The 16,966-nt window shown below is 31.9% G+C and overlaps 2 long non-coding RNA genes across 4 annotated transcripts; one reads left to right on the top strand and one right to left on the bottom strand.

Moving 5' to 3' along the window:
• Nucleotides 1-3,452: 3,452 nt before the first annotated feature.
• Nucleotides 3,453-5,751, top strand: LOC130216346 (uncharacterized). Of its 2 annotated transcripts, none has more exons than XR_008835792.1 (7): nucleotides 3,453-3,538; nucleotides 3,960-4,015; nucleotides 4,624-4,801; nucleotides 4,883-4,990; nucleotides 5,073-5,126; nucleotides 5,218-5,392; nucleotides 5,489-5,751. It is a non-coding gene; the product is annotated as an uncharacterized LOC130216346 (long non-coding RNA). The 2 variants fall into 2 exon arrangements; XR_008835793.1 differs by having other exon boundaries at nucleotides 5,070-5,126.
• A 6,425-nt stretch (nucleotides 5,752-12,176) lies between these two features.
• Nucleotides 12,177-16,543, bottom strand: LOC130216713 (uncharacterized). 2 transcript variants are annotated; one of them, XR_008835820.1, is made up of 5 exons: nucleotides 16,406-16,543; nucleotides 16,055-16,114; nucleotides 13,837-14,005; nucleotides 13,584-13,741; nucleotides 12,177-12,426 (listed from the first exon to the last, which is right to left on the bottom strand). It is a non-coding gene; the product is annotated as an uncharacterized LOC130216713 (long non-coding RNA). The 2 variants fall into 2 exon arrangements; XR_008835821.1 differs by having other exon boundaries at nucleotides 16,486-16,530.
• Between the last annotated feature and the right edge of the window lie 423 nt (nucleotides 16,544-16,966).

Raw genomic sequence — 16,966 nt, 5'->3', positions numbered from 1 at the left:
GTCCCAAATATGGACGCTCAATTCGGATAATTTTGCCAACCGACAACAACCGCCGCTCGTTACCGAACGGTTAACTGGATTAATATTAAATTATTATTTAATAAAAATATATTAAAAATTATTGACGCTTCTGTTTTGTGTCTGACACATTAATACAGTATTTTAAAATACAGATTTATTTTAACATGCGAACATATTAACAATAGAACATAACAACAGAGCATCTTCACGCACCTCCAGTGTTTTTTCAACAGCATAGAAATAATGAGTAAACTAAATAAAAAGGCCTGCCCTAGATATTTTTCACTTAAAATACAAATTTAGATTACAAAATGAAAACACTGAATCTTTTTTAGGAACTGGCATTTTTTCCCATCATATGTTTTTTTCTTCCGTCAAATAAAAATAACAGGCTTCTTTAAATCAATTGCTCCCTGGAAAATAGGGTTATACATTTGATTACTGATCCACTCTAATTCATATATCAGAGAGTTATCATTATATAGTGCAGAGTTATCATTATGCAAATATCAAGAAAATCTTTGGATTTGTTTGATTCGTAGATTATGTAGGCTATTTTAAAACACTTGCAGCCTTTAGTAAACCATTCAAAAGATGCGCCTCTCAACGCAAAAAGCGTGTTCGCTGTGATCGGCCCTTATGCAGCCAAACTTGAAAAATATATAAATAACATTTAGTACTCATTTAACTGATACGTTAATCGGACATTAAACGGGTAACATTAATCGTAATTAACTGAACATTAATCGGTTAAAATATGCACCCTTTCGGGTAATGGATAATCAATTATTTTGAGCATCTAGTTTCAACGTATTTCCTGTTTTACACTTATTTCTATAGCTTTCGAGAATCCAAAAAGAGCCACATATTGATCAACAATGTTATGATGACAGTTTTAACATTTAGTTATGATTTAATTGCCTCTTGTTACAGTTTTGAAATAGTTTGATAACAAGCAAGAAATGTTCATGGGCCAATGACATGACCACATTGAAATGGTCATACTGAATGCTAGATTGTACTGTCTAGAGAAGCTGAAATCTGCTGGTAATCCCAATGCACATTAAATATAATCAAACAATGCTTATGTAACAAATATATAAAAAAAATGTTGCTCTTTTGAAAGTTCTAACACTCCAAGCAGTTTTGTGTTTAATCAACCCAGTCTCACGGCAGTTCGTGAAATAGTCACGAAATTTCATCTATTGATTCGTGTTCATGGGCACGAATTTCCCTCTTTTTTCGTGTCACCTTACACGAATTTCCATCCAATGTATTTCAATAGGAAATCATTTTCGTGTCTCTAGCACGACTTATTTTGCCATAGGGTACCTGATGCTGCGCTTTTTAAAAAATATTTTTATTAAATATTATTATAACCACAGGGTAGACGCAGTATTACGATTATTATTACAGCCACAGGGTACCAGACGCAGTATTTTGATTATTATTACAGCCAGGGTACCAGACGCAGTATTTTAATTATTATTGTTGACACAGGGTACCAGACGCAGTATTTTAATTATTATTGTTGACACAGGGTACCAGACGTAGTTTTTTTATTATTATAATTGACATAGTGTACTAGTTTTTCTAAACCGACGCAGAAGGAATTCCATTGCTTTCAATGGGTTGCCTCAGGCGTCATACGGAGACGTTCAAAGCCATCAAAAGATGTCAACGCAATATTTTAAACCTGGTTAACGTCTATTATAACAGTTTTTTTAAAATATGTGATTTTTGTTTTGTTTATGAAATGCGTCTGTAAAGAGGGTCGAGACAACTGTAAATGAGAATATACATCGGTCAACGTGACTTCTATTCAACAGTGAGTTTAACATCGCTCAGCTATTGGTCAAAATGCATCACCGGTGAGTTCACCGATGAGTTAAACTGCAGCAATATGTGGTAGGTTAATGCTACATAATGTATTTTTTATTTTTTTATTGGAGATTAGTTGGTATTTATAAATATGTTATCATTTACTTTATATTTAATGAGTGAAATTATATTCAATTGCCCAGTTTAGGGTAATTATGCCTAATAAAACTGATTAATTTGTTTGTTTGTTTTTTTAACTTAAAAATATTACATTTAAAGTACTAAGTTTTAAAAATATTTTTAGCTGATCTTTGTATTATTAAATTATTCATTGAAGTTGGGGTCATAGTACGTCGAGATCTATTTTTTTTTTACAGTCTATGGTCGCAATCCCAAGGTTCATTGCGATCCCAAGGTCCACTGCGGTTTTCCACGCGGTAAGTAAAAAGTAAACAAATAAAGACGATTTGTTGATTTAGATAAGGGGTTTGTTTAGAACTTTTATAAAAGCAGGGAAGTTATCTCCTGATGCATTAAATGACTGCAGACTTGATATAAATAAAGCATGTACTGCAAACTAGCGATGTTATCTAATTACATCTAAGTTCATTTATTAAAAAATATATTTTCCCCACATATAGTCGTGCATAGCTCAGAACAATATAGTTATACATTTGAAGATGAGGAGCAGTGTTACCAGATTGTTGTTTTCCACAATAGTAATCGTCCAAAATCTAAATAAATTATGCAATATGCAATAAATATTACCTCTAATAATACAATTGTATTCATAACTACATCAATATTAAAGCAAATCAAGTGTTTCTCTTAAGTTTAAAGGCTACATTGTAACTGCAATTATTTTTCATGCCTTAAAAGAAACAAAAAAGTAGACATAACTGAAATTCTGCCTGTCTGAGCACATTTTGTTCATTTTAGACCACAAAACTAATCTTTGTATTATTAAGTACAGTCTCTTTCTGCCTATATATATATATATATATATATATATATATATATATATATATATATATATATATATATATATATATATATATATAGTTGAAGTCAGAATTATTAGCCCCCCCTTTTAATTTATATATTTAATTTAAATATTTCCCAAATTATGTTTAACAGACCAAGGAAATTTTTACAGTATGTCTGATAGTATTTTTTCTTCTTGAGAAAGTCTTATATGTTTTATCTGGCTAGAATAAAAGCAGTTTCTAATTTTTTAAAGTCAAAATTATTAGCCTATTAACCTAATTAACCTAGTTAAGCCATTAAATGTCACTTTAAGCTGTATAGAATTGTCTCGAAAAATATCTAGTCTAATATTATGTACTGTCATCATGGCAAAGAGAAAATAAATCAGTTATTAGAAATGAGTTATTAAAACTATTATGTTTAGAAATGTGTTGGAAAAAAATCTTCTCTCTGTTAAACAGAAATTGGGGGAAAAATAATATATATATATATATATATATATATATATATATATATGTATATATAAGTATAAGATGTTCAGATATGAATATTTTGTTTTTTTAGGTTCTTCGAATTACTTTAAATCCAATTTCCCAATTTTATTAATAAGCAAAAGGTAAGTCCAGTAAAGACAACTGAACCAAGGGTATGGTGGAGAAAGAGACACATTGTGTAAGGAAGGCCAAGACCAATCTGGAATCAATAAAGGGTTAGTTTTTCATTCCATGTATATTAAATATCTGCAATGTTTAGGCATATATGATTGTATGAGATAAAATTTACATGCATTTATTCTTCCACTACTATTGTATTAACGGAAAGAGACGCATAAGTTTTATTCTTACTATTGTTTATGAAAAACATTAAACTACAGTATAAGCTCACAAAATATAGTGGCTTAACTGTTTAAAACAATTTGTTCTATGTGTTGATTAGTGGCCAACCTTTTTTTTTATTTTACAGAAAGTGTTTTGTCTGATTTGTATGACACCTTATAGACCATAAACTGATTCGGCTGTCCACATTGGAGTCCAGGAAATTAGAAGTCTGCTTATGCTGCTTGTCTACTAGTCTTGGGATAAGTTGAAATGTTATTAATGTTAATTTTCTGTTGTTTTAATCTTGTACAGCTCATAGGAACTCCAATCGTCCCAACTGTGAGAGGGCCTTGCTCCAGTGACTGTTGGTGTGTACTTCATTGTTTCCATTAGTCCCTGTATCTGTAGACCTAGGTGACAGTGGGCTAGAGTGAAATTTTGGTTTTATTTAAACTAAGGCATAATGATGGCCTTTTTATCTCAGATTTGGTCATGCAAGTAATTAATTGATATCATAAAATATTTTTATATTCTTTCCATTGTAGGTGGAAAAGATGTTGGTATAATTATTTTTAATAGACTGCCAAGATCTCAGCAGACATTTTTCTTAGATATTCTTGAGTGGGAGTCTGTGCAATACAAGGTGGATAGTATTTGCAAGAAGGATGTACTAGGTACTTTAAACTGTATTTGTTGAAACTAAATTAACAAGAAAACAGCTCTTTGACGTTCACCTAGTAAAATTAGATTAGAAGATATAAACTGTCATGTACTTGTTCTTGACAGGAAGATTTGTGGACTACATTAACTAATGACACTACCTCCAAAGAGTTGCAAAAAGCTGTCCAAAGTTCCAGCACCCTCTTTAAGTCCTTCATTTTGGTGTTCCATGCCAAAGCACATGAGTTTTAATGTGAGATTGGTGAACTATATGAGCATCTTAAACTGTTGCCAAAATTTTGTTATTGCTTTCCAGGATATTGGCATACCAGGATAGGTGTGGTTTAACTGTTGGGAAGGAGGTTGGAACAGTGCAATGTTTCCTCTCTTGGATTGCAGTGACCAGACATGCTACTGTAACTCTCATGGTCATGTGCTGGAATTAGCAGATGTTCAACTATTTGGCCATCTCACTGACCTGTTGATATCAGAAGGTAAAGACATCCAGTAGAGTTTGTTTTAGATGTTCAGTAACCTATTTGAATAGTATTATGATTTTTGATTTCTATCACTAGACCACAACAGCTCTGCAATGCAAGTTGCAAAACAGAATCCATGAAACTGGCAGTGACCGGAAACCAATTGGAAGACTTTGGTCTATGATGTAAAGAAGTGGGCAGACGGTGAGGAAATTATTATTAATATTACATATAGTCACGAATAATTGTAAGTGTTACTATTATTGTTTTGTATTTTCACTAGCAGAAGCAAAGACAACAAAAAACAGAAGTGATGTGGATGTCTTCGCCTTATAGCATGGTATGTACACTAGACTTCTGTCAGTTTTGATTCTTTAACAGTTGATGTATAATCCATGTGATACAACTTTCTTCTTATGAATACATTTCAGACACTGTCGATCTAACGACAACGAGAAGGGCGTTCAACATTATCCTGCTAGTAAGGACTCTTGAAGAGAACAGAGGATTCTTGTGGCAGAGATGGCCAACCATTATAAATACCAAATACCTTTCAACTCATCCTGGTTCCTTCAGAGAACTGTCCTGCTTGTGTGCTACTGAAAAGTATGTATTTGTATTATTTAGCACAAACATAAGCATAAGGCTACCCAGTCCAAAGGATGTTAATACATTTTAATGTGGTTGTGTTCTTCTTTTAAGATACGACATGTGGCCTAAACGAAGAGGGGTTAAAAGGTCTGTGGATCATCATTCTCAGAAAGCAACAAAATAACTGAGAAAAAAAAAACTACGACAGGAGGGTGCAAGCTAGAAACCTGCAAGGTACCTGCATGTTTTGGCCGGAGCAGAGAACATACATTTTTTAAATAAAGCTCCAACTGATGAGTATGACATTGACTACAGATTTTCTTTTACTGTAAAGAAAGAAGACGATGACCTTAACACTGAATCTAAAGCATGTAATAAAATCTGAATTTCATAATCTATAACCAAATTGTTGTCTCTTTTTTTTCAAATACATATACATGTACAGTATGTATGCATGCCTCTTAAATCAATCAGTGGTGTTAATTTGGAGCATTATTGAACGCCTAACTGCTTACAACATGTATAGATTTGAGGTACTCTATATGAAAATAAAATAAATACATTAACTGACATTGAGAGCTTTTAAAATATGAATTCTATGATGAAGAATGTGTATTGAATTTTTGCATATACTTGGCCAAAAAATGTTTATTATTATTATTATTATTATTATTATTATTATTATTATTATTATTATTATTATTATTATTATGGTCAACTGCCCAGATACCTCCAGTCAATATGTGGCTGAGTCAGGCAACCAGACTTCTACCACTTGAAAAATTTACCTATGATTTACATCAAAGATCTGATGTGTTCTGGCGCATTTGGTCCTCCTTCTGGATTTTTCTTGAGGGTACTCCATGACTATTTCTTCACCTTGGAATTATAAGGTTCTATCTGCGTTCTGAATGATTTTGAGATATTGAGCTTCAAAGTTTTTGCATTTCATAGCAAACAGTATGTGTGTAACATTTGTTTAAATAAAAAGTCTTAAAATTTAAACAACTTACAACATACAAAAAACATCCCATAAAGTTAATAAGTTGTCATTTAATAAGAATATGTCAATAACCCAATTTTGACAAACATGTCAGATAGAACCTTATAACTCTAAGGTGACAATATGTCTTTCTAAATTTGTTTTATCTCCCTTTATTTTTGTCTTTGCTTTGTTGCATTTGCATGCATTTGTTAGAATGTCCAACAAAAACTGCTGTACATATTGTTACAAGATACCAGTACCACTGTTGTTCTGTTGAAAATTAAAATAATAATAATAAAATAAAAAAACTATTTGTACAATGTTCTATTGAATGCAAAAAAAAAAATCAAATGATGCCAATTAAAACATTTTCAAAACTAACAGAAAATCTATAAAATATGATTTTTGGTAGACATAATCCATCTCAATAGCTTATACTCACATATAAGTACAGCACAAAATTATTTTACTTTAAGTTTAGATCATCTGAAGGTTTGCATTTTTATTTTGTTGGTTAATGGCTATGTGTTATAATCATTTGGAGGTTTGAACTATTCACAGCATTTGTAAAGATTTCTTTTCGTCATTGTAACCTCATTTCTTACTATTTTCATGATTTTTACAATGCAGAAATTCTTACAAATCATTTGATTAATAAAGAAAATAATTAGCAAATTAACCCGTGATGAAAATAATAATTAAATGCAGTGTCTACAAAATTATCCAGATTGAGTTTCACCACAAGACACAGTAAGTTGCATGGTGTAATACTAATTTGAATAAATATGGTATGGTAAAGGGGAAATTTTTATTTTAGACTTCAGTCCTTGGCTGAAGAAAGATAACAAAGGCCACGGTTGTCAGTATCTTAGTGTATAGTATGCTGTAATAACTGAAAACTGTTTAAAGATTATTATTATAGGGACACATGCAGGACAAAGACATTATGTGGAATCATTATTTCCTGGATTAAATACATAAGTTCATACATTGTCATCAAAACATATTGTTACACAAACAAGTTGAAGATTTAGAAAGTAAAAATATTCAGATGAAGAGTTTTTTTCAAAACAAATACAAAAAGTCTTTAAAAGGTTACATTTATAAACATTTACATATTTTAATATAACTTATCCATATTTCAAATAAAGTAGAAACAATTAAACATCACATGATGACCATTAATGAAACTTCTTTTCCATGATTAATCCAGTGTCATAAAATCCACACATATTATTCAGAACACCAGTGAATTAACCAATTACTCATATAATTTGTGATGAATATTGATCACTATTGCTAATAACTAGTGATTTAAGAGTATACTGATGTTGTACAGCTTATTTTTTAACACAACTGTACATGTGACAATAACAATGTCTTATTATGGTGGCTTGAAAAGCCAGCATACTGTTATCTATCTTAAACTTATTATTCTTCTTCTTCTTCTTCTTCTTCTTCTTCTTCTTCTTATTCTTCTGAGACTAATTTCTAAGTGTATCTCCTCCTAGGCCTTTCAAGCTACATACTTCAAACTTTCGTCAAACCTTCAAACTGGTCTGACTCGGGTTGCTATATCTTTTCTAACTGATCCGACCTTGGGTTTTCCGAAAAACGACCCAGAAAAATCCCAAAAGTCCCATTGACTTAACATTGGGTCAAACTTTGTGAGCTCATAACTCTGCATCAGACTGTTCAACAGACTTCTAACTGGACTCATTTAACTCAGTCTAGCCAGCAGCCAATAACTGATGACTTTTTAACTTACTAGCCACTCCCTAGCAACCACTTACAGCACCCTAGCAACTGTCCCATAGACTTCCATTGTAAAAGACTCCCATTTACTTAACATTGGATCAACCTTTGTGAGCTCATAACTCTGCATCAGACTGTCCTACAGACTAGAGTCTGGCCTCATTCAACTCAGTCTAGCCAGCAGCCAATCACTGATTACCTTTAAACTTACTAGCCACTCCCTAGCAACCAATTTCAGCACCCTAGCAACTGTCCCATAGACTGTGACTAGCTATTCTAACACACGCTAACAGTTTTAACATCCTACTGACATGCTAATCTTGCTAGAAAGGTGCTAGCAACACGATAGTGACATGCTAGTCATGCTAGTAACATGCTAATTCATGCTAGAATCATGATAACAACATGCTAATTCATGCTAGAAACAAACTGATTCATGCTAGAATCATGCTAGTTACATGCAAATTAATGCTAGAATCATGCTAGTTACATGCTAATTCATGCTAGAAACATGCAAATTCATGCTAGAATCATGCTAACAACATGCTAATTCATGCTAGAAACATGCTAGTAACATGCTAATTCATGCTAGAAACATGCTAGTAACATGCTAATTCATGTTAGTAACATGCTAATTCATGCTAGAATCATGCTAGTAACATGCTAATCCATAATAGAATCATGCTAGTAACATGCTAATTCATGCTAGAATCATGCTAACAACGTGCTAATTCATGCTAGAAACAAGCTGACTCATGCTAGAATCATGCTAGTAACATGCTAGTTACATGCTAATTAATGCTAGAATCATGCTAGTTACATGCTAATTCATGCTAGAAACATGCTAATTCATGCTAGAATCATGCTAACAACATGCTAATTCATGCTAGAAACATGCTAGAATCATGCTAGTAACATGCTAATTCATGCTAGAATCATGCTAATAACATGCTAATTCATGCTAGAATCATGCTAGAAACATGCTAATTCATGCTAGAATCATGCTAGTAACATGCTAATTCATGCTAGAATCATGCTAGTAACATGCTAATTCATGCTAGAAACATGCTAGTAACATGCTAATTCATGCTAGAATCATGCTAGTAACATGCTAATTCATGCTAGAAACATGCTAGTAACATGCTAATTCATGCTAGAAACATGCTAGTAACATGCTAATCCATGCTAGAATCATGCTAGTAACATGCTAATTCATGCTAGAATCATGCTAGTAAAATGCTAATTCATGCTAGAATCATGCTAGTAACATGCTAATTCATGCTAGAATCATGCTGATAACATGCTAATTCATGCTAGAAACATGCTAGTAACATGCTAATTCATGCTAGAATCATGCTAATAACATGCTAATTCATGCTAGAAACATGCTAATTCATGCTAGAATCATGCTAATAACATGCTAATTCATGCTAGAAACAAGCTAGTAACATGCTAATTAATGCTAGAAACATGCTAGTAACATGCTAAAAACATGCTAGTAACATGCTAAATCATGCTAGAATCATGCTAGTAACATGCTAATTCATGCTAGAATCATGCTAATAACATGCTAGAAACATGCTAGTAACATGCTAATTCATGCTAGAATCATGCTAGTTACATGCTAATCCATGCTAGAATCATGCTAGTAACATGCTAATTCATGCTAGAATCATGCTAGTAACATGCTAATTCATGCTAGAATCATGCTAGAAACATGCTAAAATCATGCTAATAGCATGCTAATTCATGCTAGTAACATGCTAATTCATGCTAGAATCATGCTAGTAACATGCTAATTCATGCTAGAAACATGCTAGTAACATGCTAATTCATGCTAGAATCATGCTAGTAACATGCTAATTCATGCTAGAATCATGCTAATAACATGCTAATTCATGCTAGAAACATGCTAATTCATGCTACAATCATGCTAATAACATGCTAATTCATGCTAGAATCATGCTAGTAACATGCTAATTCATGCTAGAAACATGCTAGTAACATGCTAGAAACATGCTAGTAACATGCTAGTAACATGCAAATTCATGCTAGAATCATGCTAATTCATGCTAGAATCATGCTAATAACATGCTAATTCATGCTAGTAACATGCTAATTCATGCTAGAATCATGCTAGTAACATGCTAATTCATGCTAGAAACATGCTAGTAACATGCTAATTCATGCTAGAATCATGCTAGTAACATGCTAATTCATGCTAGAATCATGCTAATAACATGCTAATTCATGCTAGAAACATGCTAATTCATGCTACAATCATGCTAATAACATGCTAAATCATGCTAGAAACATACTAGTAACATGCTAATTCATGCTAGAAACATGCTAGTAACATGCTAATTCATGCTAGAATCATGCTAGTAACATGCTAATTCATGCTAGAAACATGCTAGTAACATGCTAGAAACATGCTAGTAACATGCTAGTAACATGCAAATTCATGCTAGAATCATGCTAATTCATGCTAGAAACATGCTAGTAACATGCTAATTCATGCTAGAATCATGCTAATTTATGTTAGAATCATGCTAGTTACTTGCTAATTCATGCTAGTAACATGCTAATTCAGACTCGGCTTTTCAAGCCACCATAAAGTTTGTCCTCAAACTTTAATATCTAGTTCATGTTGAAGATGATACATCTACATAGGTTTTACTGCCTTTCTACTCCCAGGGGATGTGTAGAGCCCCATGGAAAAAGAAAAAATTATTCACATTTCAAACATCTCTAACTCGAAGTCAAATTAGAATATATAAGGGAAAAACCACAACACTATTACTTATGCTATATTCAATAAATAATATTGGACATAGTTTTCAGATATATACTGAAAGTCAATAAAAGCTGTTTAAAAAAACACTCATTGTAAAACAACAAATTTATGTCTGGCTTTCACATATGTCATAAATATATGGACAATGACCTTATATAGATAGTCCTATGTTCATTAAAGATCGTATTTATTCCATTTTATTACAAAAATATTTTAAACTACATTACCCACAAGTCTTTGTCACTCTATAGATGGGGCGGGAACAACATGGCGCTGCAAATTGTAGTTCATTGAAATGTGTAATTAGGGTTAGGTTTAGGGTTACGATCTTGGTTAATCGGTAACTATTTGAAACATGGCGATACCTCATTGATAAAGGTATAATAAAGGTAAATAATAAAGGTTAGTAAAGTGGCAAAGTTAGCAAAACATAGTTAGCAACACGAAGCATCCTTTAATTTGGCTTTAAAGTTAGTCCAATCACAACGTCGCAATCTACGTCACACTTGTTGTCTCTATTTGGTAATCCGGCTGAAGGTAGATTATAAATTAAGGATTTAAATATTAAAATTCATATTAATATTACATATTAAATATTATGTCTTATTAAAATACAAATGTATATTTACAGCGAGATTCCTTTGTGGGTGTAACCTGATGTGCAAAATGATCACAGTGAAACCAGATCATAGGCATACATTTGAAATGAATAATAAAATAATAAATGTCATGTTTGAAAACAAATATAGTTCAGCATTTCCTGTAAATTGACCCTGCATCCTGTAGGTATCCAAATATAAATATATGTCAAACTTCAAGGACAAATATTGCGCCCATTAAATAGTAAAAATAGTGTTGTAAATGAGTATGCAAATAAAGACAATACATTTTTAATGAAACATTTATAATTTATTTATAATACCACAAAAAATAAATAAATAAATCACACAAACATGCAAACACCAAAAATATATATTTTATAACAGTTTTATTGCAATATTTTATTACATACATATATATGCAAATGGTTAAAAACAATTATAATTGAAGGAAATTTATATTTTGTATTATTATTATTATATTTATTTATTTTGTGATATTTATTCATGTCATACATCTGGTATGTGAAGCTCAAGTAAAACTGCACTGCAAAAAATCTTTTCAAATGATGCCTTTGGAAATGCCATTATAACAAACTTTCACAACAGCAAGTCAAGTTCATGACAAATACAAAAATGTTTATAATGACAACTTAACAGCAAAACTTTTAAGTTTGCTGAACTTAACAGCAAAAGTACCTAAAAGCTATAACACTTTTCAAAAACATATTCAAGTACTTACTAAAGAACAGCAACATTTTTACAAAACACTGAGAACCAATGTGTGCTTGGCGAGTCCAGGTGTTTATGGTGACTAGACTGTCATATTGCAAACCGGTTGGCATGAGGAGACTTGGGTGTAAAGTGTCGGAAATTCCTGGAAGGCTCCCATGTGTTATCCCAGGTTTTGCCACTGTAAAGTATCAGAAGTGCACAATATCATTAAAGAACAAAGAATCAAGATGATTGTTAGGTTTCATTTAGAAAGTTCAGTGATATTTATTTATATCTGTAAAGTGTCATTAAATCTGGCACTCTTGAATTAACTGCTTGAATAAGTTTAACATTTTCAGTATGTTTTCATGTATCCCAAGCAGATCTGACAGTCCTACAGACTCAGAGATGAAGATAGTGACTGCACTGATCACTTCTTGCTATTTAAAACACACTCTTTGACTCATCAATTATATGAAAACTACAACAGCATACAGTGCTCCACCCTAATAATATTGCTAAATTATGACAAGTTTATTACTTTACATGGCTAAACATTTATGTTATAGCTGCATGAGTCACTGCTATTACTGTAACCCATTACAGTCTTAGCCCAAACTAATTGACTTTATTAGAAAACTGCATAGAAACCTGTTGCCTTAAACCACTTGTGTTTTTATACAAGGGGAAACTAAACAGCCATACTTGAATTAACTTACAACATTTACAATCTTATCGGACTTACAGTAACATTTTAATTTAAGTAGGGCTGTTAAGTTTTATCTTGCATATAATGTAAAGGGTTTAAGGCAATGAGTTTCTATACAATTTTCTAGTAAAGTCAACTAGATTTGGTTAAAGGAATAGTTCACTACTTACTCTCCCTCAAGTGGTTGTAAACCTTTATTATAAAATTTATAAAAGTTTCTTTGTGTGGAACATGAAGGAAGTTTTTTGAAGAAAGCTGAAAAGCTGAAACCATTGACATACATAGGAGTAAAAAATATACTATGGAAGTCAATGTTTACAGATTTTCATCTTTCTTTAAAATCTATATTTTTTGTGTTTAACTGAAGAAAGCAACTCAGACACATTTGGAACAAGTGAAGGATGAGTCATTAATGACAGAGTTTTCATTTCATTTTTGGGTGAACTATCTCTTTAAGAGTATACTGAAAGAAATGTCCTACTCAATGATGCTAACTTCAGCTACATGTGTAGCCCCTTGAGTACTTAATTAGAAATCAAAACAATGATCAGATCAGTCCTATTTTATGCCCTATATATCATATTGGCCACAGAATGGACTACTTAGTGTTGCAATGAAATTAAACAAATAATAAAACTATGACTTACCACACAATACAAGACAACCAGTGAATTTTCAACTCTACTTTTTCAGTACACAAGATGAGGTTCCAGCTTCAAAATGGCACCATAACACTGATCCTGAGTGGGGTGGTTGTGCTGCTCTGTGAGGTTGTGACTGTTCAGATGCAGTGCTGTGAAGAGTTCTTTATTAAAAGAAAGTACATTCTTTTCAAATCTGCACATATTAACAAAGAAAATACAACAATTTTAAATAATGATTAATTCTGAAAAACCTTACCCTTAGTCAAGATGAATTCATATGGCCTCTGCATTCTTTTGCTACATGTATGGAAGACAGATAAATAATTATGTCTGCAACCCACTTATTTGCAGATTTCTCTACTGTTTTCCAATAAATACATTGGACTTAATCCAGAACATTAATCCAGTGTCTAAAGGTTCTGCATCTGAAATGAATAAAAACAGATGTGACATTAGTTAAACCCACTAAACTACTAGATACATCAGTACTGCTTTAAGCAATTGTAATGTAATTTAAGTGTAGTCCAAAATTAGCCTTAATCTGTTTAAGATTATGATTTAAAAAGCATTTCTTGCATTAAAAAAATCCTGCCTCTTGTAATACATATGATCAGTGGTAAATTTCTGAGAAGGTGCAAGGTAATCCTTGAGTTTTACCATTAACATCATGACCAACATAATATTTGAGAAGTATTTGACAGCTTGTTGCGTCTCTTTACCACAATTTAGAGATGATAGATTCTTTCTTTTATTAAATAAATTGTTAAAGGCCAAATTATACTGGTAATAGTGTATGATATTATGTGAAATACATCAGTTTATGTTAAACTTGAGCTTATGTTATGCTTTGAATAATGAAAAGTTGCATTTTTACCTACTGGAATAAGGGCATAATCAATTACATGCCCTGCAATTTTCCAGCCTTCTTTTCTCAACAGGCTTATCTCACTCACTCAGTCACTCACTCACACACTCACTCACTCACACTCTCTCACACACACACACACACATATATACAGTTGAAGTCAGAATTATTAGCCCCCCTGATTATTTTTACCCCAATTTCTGTTTAATGGAGAGCAGATTTTCTCAACACATTTCTAATCATAATAGTTTTAATAACTCATCTCTAATAACTGATTTATTTTCTCTTTGCCATGATGACAGTAAATAATATTAGACTAGATATTCTTCAAGACACTTCTATACAGCTGCAAGTGACATTTAAAGGCTTAACTAGGTTAACTAGGCATGTTAGGGTAATTAGGCAAGTTTTTGTATAATGATGGTTTGTTCTGTAGTCTATCGAAAAAATATAGCTTAAAGTGGCTAAAAATTTTGACCTTAACCTCTTAAGGCCCAAGCTGTTTTTTTTTACACGCATTTTTTATTTCTCTTTATTTTATTTTTTTTTATTTTGGCTTATTGGAACCTGATTAGAATAAAACCTAAGTACCAACTTTTGAAATGATGTACTTTTAGAGAAAAGTATGTCCATATATTTGGAATATGTCCGAATTTATATAAAACACAATAAAGTCACCTTTGTGTAATAGAATGAAAAACTCTTTATTTCTGCCTTGAACACAGCAGTTTTTTTCTTGCCTTTTTAATGCATTAATAACACATACACACATATTTTTGAACATGCTTTGACTATCAGTAAAAACATTTTTTTTGCCCTTTTTGGACAGTTAAAATAGTGTTTGGGACATTTCATATGCTGCAAAACAGTTGCAGTATGACACTGTATGTCTGTAACAAAATATAAAACATAAGACATAACAGCTAAAATGTGCTGTCCACGTATGTGGCCACTAAGCCCTAAGAGGTGAAAATGGTTTTTAAAAAAATTAAAATTGCTTTTATTCTAGCCGAAATAAAACAAAAAAGACTTTCTCCAGAAGAAAAAATATTATCAGACATACTGTGAAAATTTCCTTGCTCTGTTAAACATAATTTGGGAAATATTCATAAAAGAAAAAAAAAATCAAAGGGGGGCATTATATATAATGTGTTTGTGTGTGTGTCTGTTTTAAGGCATGAAAAATAATTGCAGTTACAATGTAGCCTTTAAACTTAAGAGAAACACTTGATTTGCTTTAATATTGATGTAGTTATGAATACAATTGTATTATTAGAGGTAATATTTATTGCATATTGCATAATTTATTTAGATTTTGGACGATTACTATTGTGGAAAACAACAATCTGGTAACACTGCTCCTCATCTTCAAATGTATAACTATATTGTTCTGAGCTATGCACGACTATATGTGGGGAAAATATATTTTTTAATAAATGAACTTAGATGTAATTAGATAACATCGCTAGTTTGCAGTACATGCTTTATTTATATCAAGTCTGCAGTCATTTAATGCATCAGGAGATAACTTCCCTGCTTTTATAAAAGTTCTAAACAAACCCCTTATCTAAATCAACAAATCGTCTTTATTTGTTTACTTTTTACTTACCGCGTGGAAAACCGCAGTGGACCTTGGGATCGCAATGAACCTTGGGATTGCGACCATAGACTGTAAAAAAAAAATAGATCTCGACGTACTATGACCCCAACTTCAATGAATAATTTAATAATACAAAGATCAGCTAAAAATATTTTTAAAACTTAGTACTTTAAATGTAATATTTTTTAAGTTAAAAAAACAAACAAACTAATTAATCAGTTTTATTAGGCATAATTACCCTAAACTGGGCAATTGAATATAATTTCACTCATTAAATATAAAGTAAATGATAACATATTTATAAATACCAACTAATCTCCAATAAAAAACTAAAAAACACATTATGTAGCATTAACCTACCACATATTGCTGCAGTTTAACTCATCGGTGAACTCACCGGTGATGCATTTTGACCAATAGCTGAGCGATGTTAAACTCACTGTTGAATAGAAGTCACGTTGACCGATGTATATTCTCATTTACAGTTGTCTCGACCCTCTTTACAGACGCATTTCATAAACAAAACAAAAATCACATATTTTAAAAAAACTGTTATAATAGACGTTAACCAGGTTTAAAATATTGCGTTGACATCTTTTGATGGCTTTGAACGTCTCCGTATGACGCCTGAGGCAACCCATTGAAAGCAATGGAATTCCTTCTGCGTCGGTTTAGAAAAACTAGTACACTATGTCAATAATAATAATAAAAAAACTGCGTCTAGTACCCTGTGTCAACAATAATAATTAAAATACTGCGTCTGGTACCCTGTGTCAACAATAATAATTAAAATACTGCGTCTGGTACCCTGGCTGTAATAATAATCAAAATACTGCGTCTGGTACCCTGTGGCTGTAATAATAATCGTAATATTGCGTCTGGTACCCTGTGGTTATAATAATATTTAATAAAAATATTTTT

Source organism: Danio aesculapii, chromosome 22, assembly GCF_903798145.1.
Source record: "Danio aesculapii chromosome 22, fDanAes4.1, whole genome shotgun sequence".
Classification (NCBI taxonomy): domain Eukaryota; kingdom Metazoa; phylum Chordata; class Actinopteri; order Cypriniformes; family Danionidae; genus Danio; species Danio aesculapii.
The sequence above is the reverse complement of the archived record's forward strand: the minus strand, read 5'-3'. Positions and strand labels throughout refer to the sequence as shown.